The sequence below is a fragment of the Schistocerca piceifrons genome, chromosome 9 (genome assembly GCF_021461385.2).
Source record: "Schistocerca piceifrons isolate TAMUIC-IGC-003096 chromosome 9, iqSchPice1.1, whole genome shotgun sequence".
NCBI lineage: Eukaryota > Metazoa > Arthropoda > Insecta > Orthoptera > Acrididae > Schistocerca > Schistocerca piceifrons.
The window spans coordinates 153,332,887-153,342,599 of NC_060146.1; the positions used below are offsets into that span (position 1 = coordinate 153,332,887).

Sequence of the window (9,713 nt, forward strand, 5' to 3'; positions counted from 1 at the left end):
TATTTTTGAAATTTGGAAGGAGGGCTTTGTGTGCTCATAATAGGAGCACATAAAGTTTCCCTACTCTTTACTGCGTTTCAGGAGTACACACATCAACACAAAGCTGACATTTCACTCTTTTCTTTCTTCCAGGTCCTTACGACTATTTCATGAAAACTTTGGAGGTCGATCCCAGTATTTCTTTGCCCAGAAACGAGAAACCACAAGAGTTACATTATTACTGTACGAATGCAAGACAACCAACAGTGTAACTGGTAGCTGAAACTCAAAGGTGCATAAGAAAGTCGCTGGGTTTATGAATTCAAACAAAAAAAGGCATAGACCAACAAGTGAGCACTATGAAGGCTGCTATTTAAACGCTTATTTGTTACCTTCAGATAAGGACTTGGTATTATATTCGCAAAAATCATACCTGAGACACCAGGTTTTGGTACTTTCAAGGTACCTTGAAGTCGTCGGTGCATGGCAAGTAAGTGGTGTGTTGGCATCAGTTAGCATTGGCATCACACTTAGAGTGCATTACTAAGAGGAGGTTAGTCGCCGCCTCCCTCAGAGCGATTTAGAAATCTAAGACAGTGAAGCAGGGGAATGGGAGAAGGTTCAAATGGGGTCCTGTATGTGCCATGTAGTTCCTGATTCTTACACACGTATTGTTTGGTCCTGAGTTTCCCATAAAGTGATGATGAGAGTCCCTCGTGGTAACACACCTATCAGGTGCTCTTGAGCTTTCTGCCCTTGGCCTGGAGCGCAGAGAGAAGCCTCCTCACTATAAGGTAGGCAGCGGTGCAGCAACTGATGGCGACCACCATGAGGAAGGCGATGACGTCGAACAGCCAGCGCTGGAACCAGTGGAGGTCCAGCGAGGCGCAGCGCAGGTGGGGCGCCCCCCGGTGTCTCAGGGTGTACTCCGTCCACCAGACGGCCGTCTCCAGGGCTGTCTGCGGCCGGTCCCGGTAGATGGCCGACAGCCGCTTCATGCGATCTCTGTAACTAAACATGAATACATGTCTTATTACTCACTCGCGACCGAGCTAAGCTGCTCCTCATGTGGAGGTATCATCTCACCATCAAACATAGGAAATCTCATACAGTGACTCTTGTAACGTTTCTGTTATGATGAGTTCCAATAATTTTTCAACAACTTTCCTCATTTCATACACTAAATATATTAAAGGGATACCAACAAGGAAAGGTTCCAGTATTTTATCCAGTACACACCGAAGTGGCTGAGCAGCACTCAGAAAGCAACAAGAAACCTGCCCTAGGAGGCAATTAAAAATGAGGCATTTCCTTTATTATGTAAAACCTTTACGCTATTACCCATTATATATAGTAAATAGACAAATCAACCACCTCCCCCCGCCCTCCCACCCCCCCTCCCCCCCCTCGCCTAAGTCTTTAAGGAATCCAGTTCTCATCTAAAAACAGCTGTGAACGTCAGATTACTTCACAAATGCGTTAACACATTACATTTTTGACTTTAAGCACCTGAAACCCCTATGGTTCAAGACATTGTAGTTTTTCGCACAGCGCAATGTCTATGATGTCATATCTCCTGAACTACGTGTGGTACAATGTCTGCAAAATGAATAACTACTAGTATTAATTACAATAAACAATAAATTAAAACGCCACGATTGATGCCGGAGCTTAACTGCACGAATAAGGAACATTTAGCGATAGATAAACTGTTTTCTTCTCATGATTTTGTGCGTTATAAGTAAGAACAAGTTTAGAAAACCATTGAAATTATGTTTAAAGTTTCTTTCAAGTCTCTGAAATCTCTCATTTATCATGCACTGGATGAGTGTAGTCTGGGTAATTTGCAGCCTGCTTTAAGAGGACCTTGTTCTTCATACTGTTCAGTGCTCACGACGTCATATCATCTGAACTAGGTGTCATAGAATGATATAATTTTTCAAATACATTCACAGGTGTATATGGCCACTGCCTGGAAAACGTGTTATGGATAGAATTAGTTGTAAAGAAATAATGAAAATAGTGAAAATGTTGTTCCAGATGCAGATGTTCTTCTCCATCAAAAGCGAAAATTAAGTAAGCGATAAACTTTTTCCATTTCATTATTTTGTTGAATGTCAGCTATAATAAGTTTGTAAACGGTTTGAAATTATGTGTAATGTTTGTTGGAAGTCGCTAATAGGTCTCGTTCTTAAATACTTGATGAATATGGTTTGGGTAATTTGACCACTTGAGTTATGCTGCCTTAAAACGTATTTACAGCAAGATCCACTTTGGCCCACTTTGTTTACATTTTTGACATCACATGACCGTGATGTCATCGTCATCAGCATTTATATATGAGGCGCTCAGTGCACAATCGAATCAAATCACATTAAGAAAGTTTTGTGAAAAATAAACATAAAGTGTGTGCTGAAAAATTAATAACAGGAACAAGTTTTAAAAAATCTGAATGGTAGAAAATATTCCGTATACTGTCTTCTCATATTAAAGTAGGACTAATTTAACTCTGTTATATGGTATTTCTAACAGAAAAATATAATTTCGGACTTGAGTCTTTTGTGTACAGTATGTATTTTACTTGTAGCTTCCACTTTATTCCAGATCTCAGCTTCTATTACCGAAACAGTAAGGAAAACACATATTTGATTATGTAATTATATTCACTGTGTTTGGTTATAACAAATATTTCCGAACAGGAAGTTATGCAACTTGGACTCGAAGAAAAATATATTCACTTCTGTCTGCTTGCTTTTGCATAGCTGGGAAAGCTCTTGTGGCATTATCACATGAAAGGCTCTTGAAAACACTTTCGTTACTGGTCAATGTTTGGTAGAACGAGGGCCCTGCAAAATTTTACGTAAGTATGTCTTGGGATGGCTCGGCTTCTTTCTTCAGTCAGCTTCTTAAAATTCCGCATCAGGGTTAAGAGACTGCTTAAACATTATGGTAAAAGAAGATCCCCTCCCCTCCTCTCCCCCCCTATCTCCTGCCAGTCATAATCCACAATTAAAATCAACCAACCAATCAAAAATTCGAGATGGCGGAAATATCCTAATATTTTGCTTTATGCACCATATGTGCTCAATCTCCAATCGAGGTGTAAAAAGAGTGTCAAGTTACATTTTTTCTGAAAGATATCTGCGTCTGTCGTAAAAATTGTGTCAAGTTGCAGCATAAAAAAGTTATTAAGTTGCATTATTCTGAAGGATAACTGCATACTTCTGTCTTAAATCATTCTTCTATTAAAATCATGCATAAAATTGATGCCTGCTTTTATGGCTTCGACGCCAAGTTTTCTTGTTGCTGTCATTTGCATCACAGATGAGGGTCTAAACATTCTGCGTGGTGTCTATTTGCTCTATATCATGTCTCCCTACCACTTTCGCGCAACGACGCTCTGAGTATGTTTTTTAGGAAATTGACTAGATTGAACCTGTGGCCTGTTGCTGGTAAGGAGACGCCAGACCACACATGAAATGTAGAATTCAGAAGAGTTCAGTGAGACTAGCGATGATATAACCAAATACTTAATGATTTCAGCGTCAGCTCCACTGCACTCCCTGTAAAAGAATCTTAATACTAACTAAATTTAGTGAAAGGGGTTCAAGGCTCTCCTATTTTTTAGTTAGCTGGTAAAATAACGTCGAAAAAGCAGTTAAGTTTACCATTGGAAATTTTATTCTACTCACAAAACATCGTTTATAAATTGCGCTATTGATAAAAGGAAATGTTTTAATGCAGGATGGTAAAAACCAACTGCGTTCAACAAAAATGTGAACGAATATTCCCTGAATGGGTTTCCAAGTTCTACAATGGATCGAAGGATGACCTAAGCCATATCACATCTATAATCAAGGTTTAAATTAAGTTTCACAAGAGATAAAACTATCAAAATGGTCTACAGTGACCCTCAATTATCATTAATTACTTAACTAACTTGTCGTAAATTGCAATGGCTGATGTGGCTCCTCAATAACTATATAACAGAAAAATCATCGCGTTTCAGATTTTTACTTCAAGTGGCAAATGTGAACACCATGAGCTTTAACTGACGATCGACACTAGTGTTACGCAAAAAGGGGATGTAACAGATGAGACTTCTGCAGTTCTGAGTGAAGCTTTATGCGCTGTTATGCGGCATCGTGTGCGTTCATTACCTTGTCGGTGTTTGTCAGGGGCGGCGGCCGGCGCAGTTCCGCTCACCTCGCCGTCTCCAAAACAACTCTCCTCTAACTTCTCCTTACTACAATTTACCGAAGTTGGTTTAAAAAAAAAACTACCTGGCTGTGTTTTCATCTGACCAATCAGGGTCTCAATGTTAACCTTAAGCTCCGCCTACAAAAATTCTGTCTATCCAATGAGAAACGTTATACTTTTCGTGGTGGGGCAATGTTTTTAAAGTTTGCAACGTAACAGACACGCGAAAAAGTCTCACGCTAAAACTTGCAGCTGGTGTGGTCCTTTTAGCGTTATCGTAAGATCTGTACTGTTCTTCTGGAGGGCTCTATCTTTTAACATGGGCTAGGGGGTGGTCCTAACGTAACAGAGACGAGAAAAAGTCTCACGCTAAAACTTGCGGGTGGTGTAGCCCTTTTTGTGTTATCGTAAGATCGATACTGTTCTTCTGGAGGGCTCTAGCTTTTAACATTGGCCGGGGCGTGTTCTTGACGTAACAGAGACGCGAAAAAGTCTCACTCTAAAACTTGCGGGTGGTGTCCTAGCGGTTAGCTGGCGACGTGGGTGTCCGTCCGTCCCTTATCGTAGGGCCTTCCAGCTTAACACGGTTCTGCTCTCGGCTTCTGTTCTCGTTTCTCCCCTCGGACCTGCGTCTGTCTCACGGTGGGAAGGTATGACATGCATTTAGGCATTCTTGTGCTAGTCTGTGGTATTCCATTTGCTCACTCGTTACTCGTATTACTTTGGTTAATTTAATGTCACGATTTATTCGGAGCTATGTGACATACTACTGGATTTGCTTATCATGTCAGGATTTTCATGGAAGGTGTTGGATTTGCCTGACACCTTACAAGGGGTTTTGGAATTCCAGCCTGAACCGACATTCCCCCACTTCTGGAGCTCCGTTGGCTTTGTTTCGGTGCCGACAGAGCTCGCGAGATCGACATTCAGATCTGCAGTGAGGTTTGCAGCTGTCACTCTCTTATGTGCCGTCACAATCTTCTTCAATGATCGTTTGTCACGATCACTAAAGACACACGTGTTGTGACTCAGCGCCTCACGTTTTCCCGCTTTCCCTCTATTCGCCACTAATCTCTTCAAACAGCAAGAAATAATATGAATTGAAAGCCGCTTGTCTGATTTTGACGAATAAATACGGTACTGCAACTATTGTGTTGTTCAGAAGTACGATGCATCGTCCTTCCATCCAACACAGACACTGCGGTATCGTATTTATAAACCGAAACCGGGCAAGTGACTCTAAATTAATGTGTCTCCCCTGTACAGACATATACATAATGGATGTAGGAGTTCAGGTTGCAGACACATGGTTTACAACATACGGCAGGTTGAATCTGGCCTTGAGTCGTGCACGGATAGCCTAATGGTGAGGGGACCGCTCGTCATAGGCGGGGAAATCCGGGTTCGAGTCCAGAACCGCACAAATTTTCACCGTTACACACCTTATGGTTGCCTGTATTCGCAACTGTGAATACATTTCCCATGTACTTTATTGACTTGTAACTTTTGATCTTCTCTACCAGGACAGCGGTTTCCAAATGTGCTCCCCATGGGATGTAGCGCTAGCAAAAATACCTGATGAGCGGTGTGATGGGAACGCGGTGAAGGCAGCGGATGGAATAGGCAGCAGCAGGACGCGAAGCCAGGGCCATCCAACACGTCGGGAGACCCTATCATTACGATCCGCGATTGCCCCCCCCCCCTCCCCCCCCCCAAACCAGAGACCGCGATACCACTTCCGGAACGTGCGATTGGCCCAGCTGTTGCAGAGGAGCCTGTAGTGCGGCCTCTATAAAGATACGAAATTGACAAGAACCCGACATGTCGCCTGAAGCTGACGAGTAGGAATCTTGTCGAAACGTTGCCGCAGAACGACGCCTTGACTCGGATGATAATCGGAGAAGACTTCATCATCGAGAATGGCCGGCAGCTCGTGGTCTAGTGGCTGAGTGTCGCCTTGCGCGTCCAGCGAGCAGGTCGTAGTTAACTTCCGGCTGTGCCGCAACGCCGCTTGTGTCGAAGCTACACAGTCTTGTTGGTGTATCGGCCGGAGTCACATGTCACATCGTAGTTGCGCAGCGGAGTTGGTCGTCTTTTTCCTCTTGGAGGCGGTGTTTTCTGCCCGAGCCATGGTGTCTGTCGATCTCCTAAATCTGTTCCTCGTCGAGCTAATGTTCGTTTCAGTTTTGACAAGAATATGCGTCGTGTTCAACCCGGCTCCTTACAAACGCCTGGTTGGCTGATGTTATCGGTGTTACACATGATCAGGTAGATACTGCTTACTTTGATTCTCATTTGTATGCATTCGTTATCAAGTTTTATGATCCCCTTCAAGTAGAACGGCTTCTCACTTGGGTTGGTTCTAAAGTGTTGTTTACACATCGAAATGGTTCCGTTAGTCAAGTCCTCCTTGGAAATGCGACAATAGAGTATACACGTTTCTTAAAACAGCGTTGCTTCCGTTTGGAGTAATACGGCATATCCGATCGGAACGCTGGTCAGCACATCACTTCCAGTGTTGTAATGGTATCCGGACTGTAGACATGTGCGTTAAAAAGAATATTCCTTCCCACTGTTTGTGATTACCGGATCCATGTTACGTATGCAGGGCAAGAAGGAACATGTTTTCTCTGTAACAAAAGCGGTCATCTCAGATCAGACTGTCCGCGCCCTACTACTGTTCTGACGTCGTCTTATCAAAAACGTCTTCCTTGAACATTAGTAGACATAGTGTCATCGCAGTCAGCTGTCAGTCAATCTCCAGCTTTAAGCGATGTAGGGCCAACACTACCCCCTACTTCTTGCGAATTTACACCGTTACCGGAGCGTCCCAGTGTGGGACGACGGCTCCTGCAGCGCACGTCAAACGCCGGCGGATTGAGGACGGTACAGACTTCGAGGACGCCCCACTCCAGTCGGTCTTCTGACACGGCGTAGACAGAGGGTGCACCTTCTGGCGATAATGAATTGTCTACTGAAGTTAACTGTGATTCCAGTATTACCAGAGCTGATGTCGCTGCTTCTGTTCACGTAGAATTGTGTGTTGAATCTGCGCTCCCTACTTCACTCGTAGAAGCCACGGTTCCCGTGAGTTCAGATGTTCCTGCTGAGACGTTGCCTGCTGGCCAGTCTTAACAGTGTTCCAATGAAATACCACCCCTCCTCCATGCTGAGACGGTGGAACAAAAGGTGTAAGTAGGCTGTTTATGTTTTCTTATTGGCAACGTTACGTAGCGCACTGTATGAAAATCACTGGCTGTGCTGTGTGCAGTCTGTGGCTAGTTTGCATTGTTGGCTGCCATTGTAGTGTTGGGCAGCGGCAGTTGTATGTGAACAGCGCGTGGCGTTAGGTTGTTGGAGGTGAGCCGCCAGCAGTGGTGGATGTGGGGAGAGAGATGGCGGAGTTTGGAAATTTGTAAGACTGGATGTCATGATCTGTTATGTATATTATGATTTTTCAACACTATTAAGGTAAATACATTGTTTGTTCTCTACTAAAATCTTTCATTTCCTAACTATGCCTATGAGTAGTTAGTGCCTTCCGTAGTTTGAATATTTTATTTAGCTGGCAGTAGTGGCGCTCGCTGTTTTGCAGTAGTTCGAGTAACAAAGATTTTTGGTGAGGTAAGTGATTTGTGAAAGGTATAGGTTAATGTTAGTCAGGGCCATTCTTTTGTAGGGATTTTTGAAAGTCAGATTGCGTTGCGCTAAAAATATTGTGTGTCAGGTTAAGCACAGTCATGTATAATTTTTCAAAGGGGACGTTTCGTATGTCGACCCTTAGCCGAGGATACCTTACTGGAATCTTCTGATTTTTTCCTTGTAGTTTGTGCAATTAGTGCAGCCTTTGTTTATTGCTAGCGCGTAATTGTAGAGAGAATTTCCTTTGTAATTGTAGTTTTTCATTCTTGTACAGTAAAACAGTTGTGGCATGAATGTAGATTTGCACCAAGTATTTCGCAGCTGCGCTTGCATTAACGAGATATTATTTTCAGTGCAATGTTAATGTGTTCTCTTATTTTTTCTCTTCAAATTGTGCTTTTCTGTGTTATCGTGTGAAATATTGTGACAATAAACGTAACACTAGGCTCCAAAGTAAACTGAGAAATAATAGTGACGACGATCGTAGCCTATCAGCACCACTGTGTAATGAAGTAACAGACATTCAACGTAGTAATTTGGTAATAGTGCATAGAGAAATGGAGCGGGCGGCAAACAATGGTGTAGGCAGTCAAACAATTAGTGAACAGGGAAGCATTATCGATCGATCGCTCGGCAACAGCTCACCTCAGGAATCCGAAATGACAGGACACAATTTTGCAAATACTGTAGATCCAGGTTTTGCGTCCTCACCGTTTTCTCAAATAAGTCAAGACACATTTTCTGCTTGTCAAAATGTGAATGTTGCCGGTGCAAATGCACTGCCGAAAAGCGTAGAGGAACAGATTCCACACACTAATGCATTAAAGGACTCTACGGGTTCTCCTCCTGGTGATCAGGAGATGTCACCTGACACCTGTCTCTTCTCTACCTGATGTTGCTGTCGGTCGTTCTGAGATGTGCTCCCCGATTTCCGATGAATGCAGTGGCGATGGCTCCTCTGTCAAATCGGAGCTTGACGTGCCCCCAACACTTCCACATCGAGAGTGTATATTTCCACGGAGTGGTGTAAAACAGCGTTTTCAACCTGCAAGCGCAGCGGCAAGCCGTAAAAGAAAAACGAGCATTCCTCAGCTTCCAGTGGGGAGGATTAGAATTATACCTACTTTCCACCGCCTCCGGACGTTGAGGAGAGAAGGGCGTGATGAGTGAATTTTGCTTTGTGTTGTTTCATTGACCTTACATGTGCTAACGGATGCAGGCGTATACATTTATAACCCTCAATGTTAATAGGGTACGTTCCCAATTACGGCTTGCTGCGTTACGCCAGTGTATTTACGATTCCCAAGCCGATATTGTGTGTTTACAAGAGGTATTATTTGAAGTGTTTTGTCTTCCTGGATACTCGATGTTTTTCAATGTCGCGCCTGAAAATTCTACCGGTATGGCTTTGCTTTATCGAGATGAAATCCCGCTGACGGTCTTAGAAACGCTAGATGATCGTCGCGGTACAGGATGTAGTTTTTATGACCTCACCTTAATTTTTCTTTAGGCTCCGTCTGGATCCGGTCGTTCATCCGATCGCGTGCGGCTGTATATAAGGAAGAGGTTGTTTATTTACTCTGACGGAACCCGCGCAAGATTTTGTTGGGGGGGGGGAGGGGGCGATTTTAACTGTGTCTTATGTCGTGTAGATCAGACCCCCAATTATACATATTGTCGGGAACTTAATGATATGGTGACGTCTTTGCATCTCCGAGATACTTGGGTTTCCAGATATCCTACATTGGTGCGGTTTGCGTTTTTTTACAGCTACTTCAAGTAGCCGATTGGACCGCTGTTATTTATCTGCCCCCATATGTAGTCAGCTTCTGTCGATTGATGTAATTCCTGCCAGTTTCACTGATCACTGTGCTGTTTCCATGACTTTTAAC

At 43.4% G+C, this 9,713-nt stretch overlaps 1 pseudogene; it reads right to left on the reverse strand.

Annotated features, from left to right (window-relative positions):
- Window positions 1-710: 710 nt before the first annotated feature.
- Window positions 711-9,713, reverse strand: part of LOC124716780 — a 27,255-nt pseudogene continuing 18,252 nt past the window's right edge.